The sequence below is a fragment of the Eucalyptus grandis genome, chromosome 7 (assembly GCF_016545825.1).
Source record: "Eucalyptus grandis isolate ANBG69807.140 chromosome 7, ASM1654582v1, whole genome shotgun sequence".
In the NCBI taxonomy this organism is placed as follows: Eukaryota; Viridiplantae; Streptophyta; class Magnoliopsida; order Myrtales; family Myrtaceae; genus Eucalyptus; species Eucalyptus grandis.
The window spans coordinates 3,820,884-3,836,351 of NC_052618.1; the positions used below are offsets into that span (position 1 = coordinate 3,820,884).

Here is a 15,468-nt window from a genome sequence, read left to right on the forward strand (position 1 = left end):
TTCTCACTTCCATTAAACTGATAGTGCTCAAATGTTTCCAAATTTCGAGTTATAAATGAAGCAATTCCTCCATCATTTCTTCCTTTAATAATATAAAACTTTGCATACATTCCTGATGGCACATTATTTGAAGAAGCAGCCGCTGAAGTCAATTTAGCAAGAGCTCGGTAGTTTCGCATAAGACTAAGTAAATAGAATTTGAAATTCAAAAATCACTTCAAAGCACAAAAAGAATTGCCAAAACTGGAAGGTCCCCGACAAAGACGAACAACTATAAGCAAAACAAAGATCAAATTGCTATACAAAGCATTGAGGAAACACGTTAATGAATGAATTCAAAGGTAAGAGAGAACTGCTAGTAAATTGTACAAAATTGTCCAATGTTTCAAATGAAGTTCTCTGTTTTGTCTCATTCCTCATCCTTTTTTAGCGCATTTTCTTCTTTCTTCTATTCTTCGCCCTCATCCACTTCCAATTCTTCTTCCTCCTCTTCTTCTTCCCCAATCTTTCTACAGGAGTATTTTTCAAATCTTCTTTAATCTCTAAGTCATCCTCAAATGTGCAACTTTCCTCAAAGGTATCGAGCTTTTCGAGCACAGGTTAACAGCCATCACATAGCCAAATAACATCTTTGTTGAGAGCTTTAGGCATGGTTCTAAGGCAATACCTAAAAAGCAAGGGAAAAAGACAACCGTATTTCAAACAGTGAGCATCTTTTACATGAATTGAACTTGCATACGGGTGTGTACATGTATTGCATAGTTCTATGTGAGCATGGTTGCCTAAGACTACGTGATGTAATTAGAAAGGAGGATGTGAGGGCAAACTTATAGGTGAATAATATATATTTGATGAAGTGCCAATAGCTCAAAGCCTCATAGAGGCTGCGGTCCCCACACATTGTGGGCAAAAAGTGGCTTGCAAAAAATCTAGAAAATATTTCTTGAAAGTTATTTTTCATGAAACGAACAGGGCTAATGTGAGAGGAAGTTACGTTCAATATGGGTTTAGTATTAATGGGACTAGATTTGGTTTTTGTAAGTATAGGTTTTGATTAGTTTCTAAGGGAAAAATTGGGTTCAATTCTATGATTTGAGCCTAGTTTGAATTTTGATTGAAACATCCCATTTCAAACGGCCCATATTCGGAGTGGGCCCTAGGGCCCAGCTCAAGTTCCTCATTTTCGCAATAAAAATGTAGAAGATAGCTTTGAAATAGGTCTTGATTATGTGGTTAAATTATTAGCATTATTTTAAGTTTAATTTCATTAAGTTAGTATATATTATTTAGACATTTTAGCATGTGCCCTTGACATAGCTTAGTTTTTGGTGCGTTGATCTTCTAGCCAAGAAATTGTATTCAATTTGAATATAGCCTTAAGGACTTAATAACATGTCCATATATATTTTTGTTCGGTACTTTATTGAATTTACTTCTGTATGCTTTATTTTTTATCATACTTGTTGTGGTTACTTACGTTTTCTTGATTGTGCATTTATGCATGGACATGGTTTAGTGGTATGGGTTCATAAGTTTACTTTATATGCATCTGATCTACCTTAGATTTTGGTACGTTGATTTTTTAGGCAAGAAATTGGACTCAATTCATCATATGCTACGATGATGAAGACATCAGTTCCACTTGTATTTATTTTTTCTTTGTTGGTAAGTAGCTGTGTGGGAAGTGTTTGGCAAAAGACACATGCCAAGGTCAACAACAATTTGCTGAATGGAACTACTTTAAGGGTTCATTGCATATCCAAGAATGACGATCTTGGAATTAATGATATAATACACAAGTGGGGATTCTCATTTGTACCCAATTTTAGTGAAGGTATGTTGTTGTTTTGTAGCTTTTCATGACCTAATTGGTTTGAGTAGTTGGATATATATGTGCAAGATAGGGACTAGAGTGTATGCAAGAGTGTATTTCGGAGATCTTGCCTAAAGGTCCTTGTAGGCCCAATCAAGTGACGGGGTAGTAAAATGTTTGTTTGTTTGTTTTTTGGAATCCATTAAAGCTAGTTAGAAATAAATTGAAAATGTTGGACAATTTATCAAAACATAGACCCTATTAAGAACTATACAATTAGGAAGTAAAGATAATCGCATTAAGAGAACAAAGCAAAAAAAAAAAGTGAGAAACTCCAATCACATATGCACGCATGTGGAAGGGAAAGTTAAAAAAATGAAGAAAAAAACATGATGACAAAAAAGTTTTTTTTTTTTTCTTGTCCTATTTTAATTCTCAATTCACTCTTAGATTTTTGCCGTACTTTTTTTGAGAGTGTGAGAGTAAAAAACCCACAACTGAAGCTAATGTCCCCACATCAACCCTCTTGATAACATGGAGTTTCAAACCCTCCACTTTCCTTTTCCCATTTGGAAAGGTTGGCCACTAGAGTAAGCCTAAATAGTTAAAGAAAAAAAAATCACATGGGTCAGACATATATATATTCCAGTTTTCTTTAAGGTAGAGTTTATAGGTAAATTCTTCTTATTAATTTTATCCTTCTTTCTTTTTCTGTATTAAAGTTGATAGGCGATCATTAAGATTAATTTTGTTCTCAAATATCCATTATTAAATTGGAAATGAAATTTTGGTGTATTTCTTTTTTCAGTTTCAAAACTAAAATAGAAATTTTGATTTCAATTTTAACCATTCAATAAAAAATTCCATAAATATTGTCGGAGCCAAATTACCAGGAGTTGGGATGTAGGATCTGCTTTCTCAAATAAACTTGAAATGATTATCATCATTCGGCACTCTTAACGCTAGAGCCTTTTGTAATAAGAATGCCTAAATTTTACAATTCATCATTTACTTTAACTAAATACGAAAATATGTGTAAGTAACATCTGAGTGTAAATCAAAATATACATATTTCGTCTTAAAAATTGAGCTTTCCGCTGGCGAGTTTGAATTTAAAAATAAAGTGTTTGATAAATCACTTGCTAGCTGAATAAAAAAGAAACTCTTTTCGCCATAAGATTGTGGTCAATTTAATATTAGATCAATGTTCTCTATTTTCATAATTTAAAAAACAGAATTCCTTTAATTACCCTGATAATCAATGAAAAGAACAATAGAGAATTAGGGCAAGGCAATTCCCACAGCCTGCGAGATGAGGCATGTTGACGCCTAAAAATTTCATTAATTAGGTTTTACTTTTGACGCCTAAAAATTTCAAATGATAAATAAACAAAGAAACGGAAAAGAAACGAAAAGAAAATAGAAAAAGCAGCCCTCCTTTAGGCCTCCGCCGGCCCACCCGCAGCCCGGCCCGCACCTTCATCTTCTTCCTCGCGCCTCTGCAGCACGCGCAGGGGGGCGCGACGCCGGAGCGGAGGGGAGGAGCAGTGACGATGCACGTGGCACGGCTGGCACCAGACGGCGATGGGACATGGAGCAGGGGGGCAGCTGGCGTTGGATAGGACGCCGGTTCGGCCGGCGAAGGCCGTGGCGACTGACGGTCAAACTCCGTCGACCGGCCACCCCTCAGCCTATAAATAGGCCGTCGATCCCAGCAGCGACACAGACAGAGATCCCAGAGAGAGAGAGAGAGAGAGAGAGAGAGAGAGGTCGGCCGAAGCTCGAGGTCCCCTGAGAGACTTCGGGAGCTCGAGTGCGGTTGGCCGCGGCGTGGTGAGCTCGGAGGGGGGTCCCCGAGAGGGTTCGGGAGCTCGAAGGGCAAGCCCGAGGGAGAGAGAGGGTAACTCGGCGACGGATCTGGCCAAATCTGACCGTCTAGGATCCACCATCGCCGTCGTTGTCCGCCGCGGTCATTGCCATCAGTCTGCCATTGCCCTCGTCGCCATCGCTCGTCCCCGCCGTTGCCGCCTTCGATCGATCTAGCATTGTTGCCTTTGCCGCACCATCGCCAAGCAGGTACCGCGCCGTCGCCATCGCCATCGCCACCTCCTTCTCCTCGGTCCAGTCATCGCCGCTGTCGTCGCCATCATTGCTGTCGTCGTCGCCGCGCCTCCTTGGCGCCTCGATTCGAAACCCTAGGGTTCCCGATTTTCCGGTCACGATCCCGGTTGTCGGGTTGGACCCGGATCGGGAATCGGGTAGGATTTCGTAAATCCCAAGGGGGCGGCAGAGTCGGGTCGTGGGTCGGGTCGGATTCGGGTAGGGTTCGCAAGGAGTCGGGTCGAGGAGTGGGCTATCGGACCGGATTGTTGGGTCGGGCCGGTGTCCCTAAACACCGCCACGACGTCATTTCATAAAAATAAAAAAGGAGAAAAATCTGAGTTAGCCCGCGTTCGTCGCCGCCCAGTTGGACCCAACCCGCAGATTCGACCTAAGTCGGCCCTTTTTTAAATTTTATTTTAAATAATATTTTAAATAAATAATTTATTTTTTAAAAATAAAAAAAAATTATATTTTATTTTCGAAAAATATTAAAAAATATTTTAATTTCCAAAAAACCAAAAATATTGAAAAATATTGAAAAATATTTTATTTTCCGAAAAAAATATTCCATATTTTCCAAAAAATGCCCAAAATAAAAAAAGCCAAAAATTCATGAAAAAGCCAAAAATTCAGAAAAAGCCAAAAGACTTGTATTTTTCCAAAAATACCAAAAATATCCAAAAAAAAAATCCCTTTTATGTCCAAAAATTAGAAAAGACTAAAAAAATGTTTTTCCTCCCAAAAATGCATGGAAAATCCATCGAACATAAAAAAAACCTCAAGGTTTAAACAAGGTTAGGTACCGAAAGGGTATTAATGATTAACTAGTGTAATCAAGTCCCCGATCCTAATTTCTCTGGTTGTGCATGAGTGAGTATTTCTCCCAATACTTCGCTTGGGTTTCTAATCAACCCACCCCAAATCGATTAGTGGCGACTCCATTTTAAAAGTTGATTTACGGTTAAAAACTTGAACCATTAAGTCGTGAATTGGTGGATTTGGGAGAGTCCGGGCTTAACCAATTTCAGCCGAGCCATTAGCCTCCTTAGGCGCTCGTACCCGGTTGCGGGTGCCGAAAAAAAGGAGGTCGCGACAAGGCACATATTTTATTATGAACTTGACTAAATTGCCCTCAAAGAATGGTCCTACCTTCTTTTGTTTAAATTCGTAATTATTTTTCTTTTTATATTTCCATGAACATTCAACCTTTTTACCAAGGTCGCATTTCTTCCGCATTTCTCTTTTCTCTTGCAATTAAATCTAAAAAGGAAATATATCTTTTTCTCCGATTGATTAAACGGAGACGAGAGAGACAATTATTTTGAAATTATTGTCGTCACAATCCTCTATCTAAATTACTAATCTAGAATCACTTTGTCAAACCCCTAACCCTCCTTCCAAGTCTGTCCGATACCCATTATGTAGGTGAAGGTTAAAATAATCATGAACAAATGGACAGTTTGATATCCCTCATTTTCTTCACTTCCTCTTTCTATTTTATCTTATTTTTTGTTAGTCGGACACTCTTTCCATCTGTGAAGTGATTTCCCATAAATAAACTTTTTAAGGACCTATATAATGCAAATATATTGTATTCTATGATGATTTTTTTTTTTCAAGAAAACTCTATTGTTGGATAATTGATATTGCAAAATTATGATTACGATGGTAATCCAATAATATGTGTGTGTGGATACTTGGCACCATCTGAATGTAGTTGTAGGGAGAGAGATTTAAGGATTCGGAGACAGTTGTCTTATGCAATAGACCATTGAATCGTAGGATGTCTAATTATACAAAATCAATGAAGTTTCTAGTTGCAAATTTAATTTCAGAATCAATAGTCGATTCAATTTGTTGCAGGCAAAATTGTCTCACGGTCGAGAGAGTTGCCATTTTCTTGCACATTTCTCAACAATAAAATGGAGACTAGATGATTGTGCACACAAAATTGCTAGAACAAGACCAAAAAACCAAAAAGGTTGCTATTGCAGGAGATGCTACTCTTGGCGTTAGTATCCTCTTCCCTGCCTTGAACTGGATCCGATGTGATCTATCATACTACTGTGGGTCTAGTTCTCATCTCTATAAAAAGTCCTCTAAATCTTTAGTTGCTTGATCGACTGCATAAATTATCATCTTTTTAATCTGTTTCACAAAGAGATCAGATAAGGATGAGAACAGCTGAATCACCAAAAAGCAAAAGATGCCACGGCCAACCATATGAGGTAATATTATGTGTTTATCCTCTCTGGCGTTATGATTCTTCGGAAGTTGTCTGAACTCGTTAGTCAAACGGAGGCATTGCCAGATATTCTCAGGAGAGACGAAGTCGGTGGCAACTTTTGTGCATGACTACATAAAGAATGATGATAGTGCCGACAATTTAGAGGACATACAATTCAAGGTGATAGTACAAGTAAAAGATGTAAAGAAACAGTTTGTATACTTTCAAATTTCTAACTTGGTGGGGACACCCAGCAGGAATAAAAACTGCTTCGCCTAGGTGTTGTTCGAATGTCCATGGTTCAATTCCTACATAGTTTCAAAAGTTATGTTCGACCATTGTATTAGAGGAAAAATTTGTCGGTTTTAGCATATACTTGTTGCGACCTCTTTTTTTCAGCGGCCGCAATCGGGTGCGGGCACCGGCGGAGGCTAATGGCTCGGCTGAATTTAGTTATGCCCGGACTGTGGCATCCTAAAATTCAAAGCCAAGCCATAAGGTGTCTTAAAGTCTCTAATTAGGTGATAAAAATTTCCATGGCTTATGCTTTAGCCATTAGTCTTTTAATTAGATTATTTGTGCATGTGATTGTGAAAACTTAAATTTGATAAGTTAATAATTTATGCTTGGCCATGTGCCTTATAAATTAAATTTCAATAAACAAAATGTCCCAAGACTTTGGCCAAGATGGAAATTAAAATTTAAAAATATTTATAGAAGAAATTCAAAAAAAAAAAGGGAAAAAGAGGGTCAAAATTCGATTGGGCCTTAAGCCCAAGAGTGGAACTTTAATGGGCCAAGTTGGCCGGCCCATTGAAGCCCACAAGTGGGCCGTCAACCAGCCCAAGAGGAGGCCCAAGAAGTGGCCGGATGGCCCAAGCCCAAGAAGCCCAACTCCAAGGCCCATGATGCATGTAATTGGACAAGTAGCAAAGGGGAAGGCCATGCATTGGTTGGTTTTTAGGCAAGTAATGATTGTTAATCATGAGGATTTGGGGGTATAAGAAGGGAAGAGAGAGAGGGTGGCCGGCCATTTTGCTCACCCAAGGAGAGAGAGAGAGAGAGAGAGAGAGAGAGAGAGAGAGAGAGAGAGAGGTGTGCGAGAGAGAGAGAATTTGAGAAAGAGAGGGAGAGGCCGAGAGAGGAAGGAGGCGGAGCCGAGGGGTTGTCGCCGTCCATTCGCCGTGTGCCGCCGTGTTCGCCGCCCTACGCCGTCGACCGACCAATCTAGAGGCAAGTGGAAGTCCTCTAGCTTCTCTTGCATGCTTGTATGTCGTTTGCATGTTGAGTTTTTAGGTGTTAGATGAGTAATACCGAAGCATGGATGAGTTGTGTGTGAATGGTATGGCTGTTTGTGTTCGGATCGTGTGAGTCAGTAACTTGTTTGAGCTTGCATGTGTGTTTAGAGTCCGATTTTGGCTTCAATTTATTCATGCGAGTTGTAGCTAACATCTTGAACTACAACATACTGAAATTTCGTGGACAATGATGGATATTTGAGGGGTTAAAGTCTTATTCTACGGAGACCTCAGATCTGGAGATTTTTTACTGACCTCTTGCTAGATTCGTGATTGCATGTTGGTTTGTGATGAGAATCTCACTTCAATTTATTCATGAAAGTTGTAGGAGACATATTAAAATACAACATACTCAAATTTAAGTGAAATGAAAAAGTATAGCCTAGTAAATCAACTAGATCTTGAAGATGATGATTCTGGTGATGAATTCCGAGATACCCGAGACTTCATGGACATAGATGATGACTATAATCTGGTTATTTGACCTAGATCTATTCATTAAACTTGTATAGGATACCTTTATGTATAACATATATAAATTTCAGAGGAAAGGAAAGAAAAAAGGTAGGTGAAATCTCAATATTTCGGAGATGTGTACACTGGATGATGCGGTAATGGATCCAGAAGCTTCGTGAGGTTGTATAAAATAATCTAAAAAGAATCTGTCTTGAAGTTCTGCATGAAAGTTGCACGAAAATGTCTTGGCTATAAATCTGTAAAATTTCGTAAATTTTGGAGGCCATATGGATATTTTAATCGAATTTCTTCGAAACTGTGCATTCTGGTTTTATCCGAATATTATGTGCTGTTTTGTGGAAATTGTGAAATTGTGTGAAATTCAATTTGGCCATGAATTTTGTATGAAATTGTCATCCTATTGGTTTGTTTAATGATTGCTTGGATTTTTATAATTTTGGGAATTTATAGATATTGAATTTAATATTTATTGTTAAAAAAATATATAATAAATAAATAATAACAAAATAAAATGGATTATTTTATTGGCCATAAATTCCATTGAATTAATAAATAATTATACATTGTTGCATGTATAATGAGACATTGGTGTATGTATGACCTTGAATTGTGATGCATGTGTGAATCTTATGCCAAGTATGACTTGTTTGATGTCATGCCATATGCCATGTTAAAATGAGATCAAAATAATGATAAATGTGGATAATGATAAGTGAGGAAGTGGTTGTGGTGGAGGATGAGGTCGGAATGTACAGAGATGCATTGCCGAATTCCGGGAGATTCAGATGCCCGAATGTGGGGGCCGGAAGCCCTGTCGGAGGTCTTTGCCCGAAGGGAATGCCTCACGATGCTAGGATTGGGGTGCGGGATGCCCGGCCAGGGAGTGTAAATGCTGGAAGCCCTGTCGGAGGTTTCTGCCCGAAGGGAATGCCTCGTGATGCTAGTTGAGATGCGAGATGCCCGGAATGTGGGGGGCCGGATGCCCGGTGGCTTGGGAGGCTGAACGCCGGAAGCCTCGGAGGTCTTTGCCCGAGGGGATGATGAAATTGATGAATTGAGAAATGGGTGATGTGATGATCAAATTGAAAGCTAAAAGTGGAAATTAAACCATGATATGATATGCATCATGATATGCATGATAATGATGATGATATGTGATGTGAAATAATGATGATCACCCATGATATGATATGCATAATGATATGCATGATAATGATGATGATATGTGATGTGAAATAATGATGATCACCCATAATATGATATGCATGATGATATGCATGATGATGATGATGATGATGATGATTTGTGATGTGAAATAATGATGATCACCCATGATATGATATGCATGATGATATGCATGATGATGATGATAATGATATGTGATGTGAAATAGTGATGATCACCCATGATATGATATGTATGATGATATGCATGATGATGATGATGATGATGATGATGATGATGATGATGATATGTGATGTGAAATAATGATGATCACCCATGATATGATATGCATGATGATATGCATGGTGATGATATATGATATGGCTCGATGACATGTGTAATGTGATGATGTCATGATGATGATGACATGTATGATGTAATGATGCCATGATGATGATGACATGTATGATGTAATGATGCCATGATGATGATGACATGTGTAATGTGATGATGTCATGATGATGATGACATGTATGATACGATGATGATACACATGTATGTGTTATAAATTGATATGATGATGCATGATAGTATGCGCATGGCTTCAAGGTAAGTAATGCCTGCAATGCATATATGATTGCATGATGCATTGAGTTGTTATTGGATTTCCCTATCTACTGAGTGGTTGTACTCACCCCTTTGGCGACCCACATTTCAGATTAGCAGTATGCCGCTTTCTGCCGTCACGCGGGGGGTATTTTACGGTCTACCATCCGATGTAGAGGTCGAGTGTGTTGAGATAGACTGTCCCTTTGTTCCCGGAATGACTTTTATTCGAGTACGTTGTCTAGTGATGTACGACATAGGCCTGGCTGGGGGCCCTGTCATTCAGGAGTTCATATCTGTGCATGTTCGTCGGGATGGAGCAATGCGAGGGATGTTACCGTCGCCACCGCCTGATGCACCGAGTTGGGTGTGAGACCCATGCGCGACGAGTAGGAGCTGGATCTTTTTGGGGATAGTTAGCCGACACTTATGATGGGGGTTGTGCAGGTGTGACGTTGAGGGTCGAGGGTTCTTTTTTGAGGTTTTAGGCTGGACGTGGCTGAGTCCTAGCTTTTCCTTTTTGTTGTACTGACCCAAAAGGAATCCCATCTTGAAATATATGTAAATAAAGTGTCGTGACTTGTTTATAAAATGATGGTGATTAGTGATGTGTATTTGTATCATGGTTGGTAGGGGGAGAGACAGTGATGTTTTAATTTGCTTCCGCTAATGAGTCGCGCTGGGACTGTTAAAAGCAAAAAAATGTGTCTGCGAATTAGGACACTCCTTCGAAAGACAGAAAGGTAATAAGGTGTAACATTGGTGCTGGTGACGACCTGCGAAGGGTTCGGGGTGTCACACGGACTCTCCCAAGTCTACCAATTCATGACTTTAATAGTTTAAATTTTTAACTTGCAAGTTAATTTTTAAAACGGAGTCGCCACTAATCGATTTGGGGTAGGTTGATTAGAAACCCATGCGAAATATTGTAAGAAATACTTGCTCCCGCACAACCAGAGAAATTAGAATTGGAGACTTGATTACACTAGTTAATCACTAATGCCCTTTCGGTACTTAATCTTGTTTAAACCTTGAGGCTTTTTGGATTTTTGAGGGATTTTCCATGCATTTGTAGGGAGGAAAAACATTTTTTGGGTCTTTTTCTATTTTTTAGACATAAAAAGGATTTTTGGATTTTGGGTATTTTTAGAAAATACAAAGTATTTTTGGCTTATAATGAATTTTTTGGTTTTTTTTTTTTGGATTTTTGGCATTTTTTTGAAAAAAATGAAACATTTTTTTATTTTTTTTTTCCAAAAATAAATATTTTTAAATATTTTTAGAAAATAAATTATTTTCCATCTTTTTCCAATTTTTTGGATAATAAAATATTTATTATTTTTCCAAAATAAATCTTTTTTCATTTTTTGAAAATAAATTATTTATTAAAAAATTATTTTAAATAATAAAAAACCGACACTGGGTCGGATCCACAAGTCGTGTCCGACCCGAGCCAGCCCAAAACGCAGACGGGCCCGCTACGCGGCCCGGCTATTTTTTTCTTTTCTTTTCTTTAAAACAATGCCACACTGGCGTTTAGGGATGGCTCGGCTTTGGCCCGGACCCGGGTTCCGAGCGTAACCCTACCCGGATCCGACCCGCCCTCACGACCGACTCCCGCCGCCGCCCCAAATTGCGGAATCCCTACCCGGCTTGTGGCCCGGGTTCGATCCGATGACCCGAGGCCATGGCCCGGAAAATTGAGAACCCTAGTGTTCTCAATTCATGGCGCCGGAGAGGGGAAGGGTGAGGCGCTGCGGCGGTGATGGCGGCGACGGTGGCAACGATGGCGGCGTAACAAATCTCCTCGATTGAGGCTAGGGTTTTATGGAGGGTCGAACGACAATGACGAAGAAGCGGTGGCGGCTAGGTTGATGGAGACAGAGGGATTTCTACCTGGTCCAGTAGTGGCGGCGACTGTAGGGAGGGCGCGGACGACTGGGCAATGACGGCGAGGCTCGAGACGGTGGCTCGAGGCTCAGCTACAGTGACAACGAGACAGTGGCACGGCAAGATTTGGCACAGTAGCGACATCGGGGGGTGGGATGGTGTCAGCACCGCGGAGGGCTCAGTCACCCCAGATCTAAGGTGCAGCTCTCAGCCGGACCTTCCTCAGCCTTGGTTCTCTCTCACTCCGGCCAAATCCGAGCCTCCACCGGCCAGATCTGACCCTCTTGAACTCGCTCACCGCTGGCCTTCCCTGAAGTCTCTCGGTGGAGGGTGGGCTGAGCTCGCGACTCGAGTTCTCCCCTGCGCTAGCTCTTCGATCTTTCCCGATGTCTCTCAGTGAAAGATCTCCAAGTTCGCCACGCCTCCAATGGTGCTTGCGGTCGCCTATTTATAGGCGAAGGAAATCCGGTCGACGAAGGGCCTTAGCCGCCGGCTTCCAGCTTGCCCATCGGTTCCCCTTGGCTGAATCGGTGTCCCATCGAGCTTTCCAGCGAAGCCCGCTTAGCATTAATGGCGCCTGAGATCTTATCCTCTCCGGCCAATGTTGGCCTACCCTCCTTAGCCGTAGGTTGTCATTCGCACGTCGGTGATGATGCGTGTGGAATACAGAGGCGGAGAAGGAAGGCGCGAGGAAGAAGAAGAAGGAAGAAGAAGGGAGAGAGGGGTGGGCCGATCTAAAAAGAAAAACTGGGCTTGGGCCGGCAAAAGGGGAAAAAGAGGGGGCTGCCAATTTTTGCTTTCTTTTGCTGTGGTTTGTTTTGTTTACTTTTATATTTTTTCGTATTATTATCCGAAAAAGGAAAAATAAATAATAATAATAATAATAATAATAATAAAACCTAATTAATTAAAAAATGAAATTTAAGCGTCAACAAATGCCCCTTTTGAAGGTGAATTCGCGAGGTTGCATTCAAAGACAAACCGATGCCTAAATTTTATCGATGCACACGTAGCAGATTATATTTTATTTGGGATATTGTCCTATGCAGAAAAATAGCAATGTAACATTACACATACTAAGATAGATAAGAAGATATTTGTAGTTACTTACCGGGAGTGAGCGAGATAGGGTGTGAACCCCGAACTTTGGCAAGTATGAATGCGTCATCTTACCTACTGCATGAGGAGGTTGCTTTTCCAGGACCCGAACCATTCTTCGATCGCCTGTTAGAGCAATCAATCATTTGTCTAGAACCCAAACCTTTCTTCGGTCGCCTTGACGGGAAATTGCCTTTCCACGACCCAAACCATTCTTCGGTCGCCTGTTAGAGCAATAAGTGAGTTGCCTCGGACCCGAACCTTTCTTCGGTCGCCGTGACAGTAAAATGCTTTTTTAGGGCCCGAACCATTCTTCGGTTGCCTATCAAAGCAGTAAGTGGTTTGTCTCAGACCCGAACCTTTTTTCGGTCACCGTGACACGAGATGCGCCGACCTTTCTCAGGGCATCTATTTGTGGGTGCCTGATATGTATCGAGGACACTAGTTGGTACCCGACCTTTCTCGGGAGATGTGCCGACCTTTCTTAGGGCATCATATTTGTTGGGGTGTCTGACTTCTGTCAAAGGCACCGATAGGAACCCGACCTTTCTTGGGAGGATGTGCCGACCTTTTTCAGGTTATCGATTCTGGAAGATACCTGGACATTCACAGGCATATCAAAGAGTACCTGGATATTCACATGTACTAACCTGAAGGATATTTGGGCTTTTGCAGGCATCAAAAAGGGCATTTGGCTGATCATAGGCATTGGAGGGGTACTTGGATGATCATAAGTACAAACTTTTGAAGGATACCTGAATGTTCACAAGCATTGAAGGGGTGCCTAATAATTGGAAATATTGAGGACATACCTTGGGTATTTGTGAAGGCGTCTCATTTCTTGGTAATAGGAATATTGAGGATGTACCTTGGATATTTGTGAATGTCTCTCACCTCCTGGTAAAAAGGGAATATCGAGGACGTACCTTGGATATTCGTGAAGGTCTCCCACCTTTTGGTAATGGGGAATATCAAAGACGTACCTCGCATATTCGTGAATGTCTCTCACCTCACGGTATTATAAACTTGAATGTGGTATGAAGCTTACCTGGCTAGCCACAGGCATTCAAAAGGGTTGGGACGCCTGGGTAATCGCAGACGCATAATGTGGTGGAATACTTGAGTGGCTGCTAGCATTCAATGACACAATTATGAGGACAACTCAGACTGGTCGAGCGTCACGGAAATGGAGTATCCAAACAGAGGTTGGTACTCAAAGACAAAGGGATACTTAGACAGTTGCAAATATCAATATTCTAGAGACAACTCGAACATGGTGAGTGTCAATAAAAGAGAGTACCCGATGAGTGGTGGATTCTCAAAGATTATTAGACATAAAGCTCTGGGAGTGAGGTTGGGGATGTGCTTTCCTGATGATATTCCTAATCTCTAAGAGCATGCTTGCTGTTTGCACAATATGTACACATACACACAACGATTATATGTGCTGTAAATTCATAAATTCAAATGTGATTTATGCATGACAATCTTGTCAGTTTTGTATCATTTGAATTCCACTGGGGAAGATTTTGAAAGACAACCTTCATTTAGAATGTAGATGTCTTGAGCATGCCAGATGGGGGACTTTCAGTCTGAAAGGACTTTTCACTTACTCTCATGGGAAAGGCTGTTTTATCCTAACCATTGATGCAGGATTTGTAAGAAACACATTATCTCACCGTCATCATGTCAGAGGGGTCTGAGTATTCTTGCGAGTGGTACGACTTTACCAATGTGAGAGGTCTTTGTTGAAATTGTGATGAAGGCTTGGTCAATGGCTTATCAAAGGAGACTAACAAGGTCATGGCTCTATGAAAAAGATGCCGCATGCTCATCTCCAGGTTTGCAAGTCAAGAATCCTGCGAAAAGAGATAGAATAATCTTGCTCGTACTTCTTCAAGCAATACTTATAGACATATGAAATTCTACGTTAATTGAAGTGCCCGTAGTCTAAAAGAGACTTTTTACAGTGGGATGAAATGTAGGCTTGACTCATGTGTAAAAAGGTAAGAGCTGGCGATCGCCTTGGCATTTGTCACCGATCTTTCTTCTCACAGTCAGATGAAGGTTCCCTTAATCGAACCACAATAACAACTTCTCTCAGGAATACAAACAGCTGTATTTTCTATTTGGAGACATTGGCCTTGCTTTTACTAGGCACACTGCTTTTTTATGTCCATAGTTTTTGCTTTTGTTTTTCATCCACGGGCATTGACCTTGCTTTTACCAGGTACATTGCTTTTTTTATGCCCGTATTTTGTTCTTGTTGCTTGAGAGCTGATCTTGACATGTTCAAGCAAATGCCTTTGTTAGACTATTGAGTCTTCATCTTTTGCCGGCGCTTCTGATTATGTTGCTCAAACGGCAGTAGCTTCTGCTTTGCCTCCATGTGAGGGTGAAGTTATAGACTCAATTGAGTTGTACAATGGATACAAGTGCATAGAGAAATAATTGCTCTTTGTCATTCTAGGGCACGTAAATTAACGTGAGTGTTCATATGCAATAAGGACACCTAAAGATTGATGCAAGTGTGAGTAAGAAAATTTCTATCTCTCTTCTCACCTTGTGATGCTGCTTTGCCTCCAATTTGCCCCAGTGTGGGGGTGGTTCTTGACCGGGGTAGGACAGAAATTTCATTAGTGTATGGGGCTCAATGGGGTGAGTGATGGAATGCCTCTCACTGTTTTGGTTATCGTACCATTCGTGAGAGAACTTTTTACGCTGCAGTCACGAAATCTTCTGTACTCATCTCACAAGTGTATAGATGGGGGACTGTGTGTAGAATATGGCTT

At 40.7% G+C, this 15,468-nt stretch overlaps 1 pseudogene; it reads right to left on the bottom strand.

The window, feature by feature from the left end:
* Positions 1-3,748: 3,748 nt before the first annotated feature.
* LOC120295693 overlaps positions 3,749-15,468 on the bottom strand; it is an 80,716-nt pseudogene continuing 68,996 nt past the window's right edge.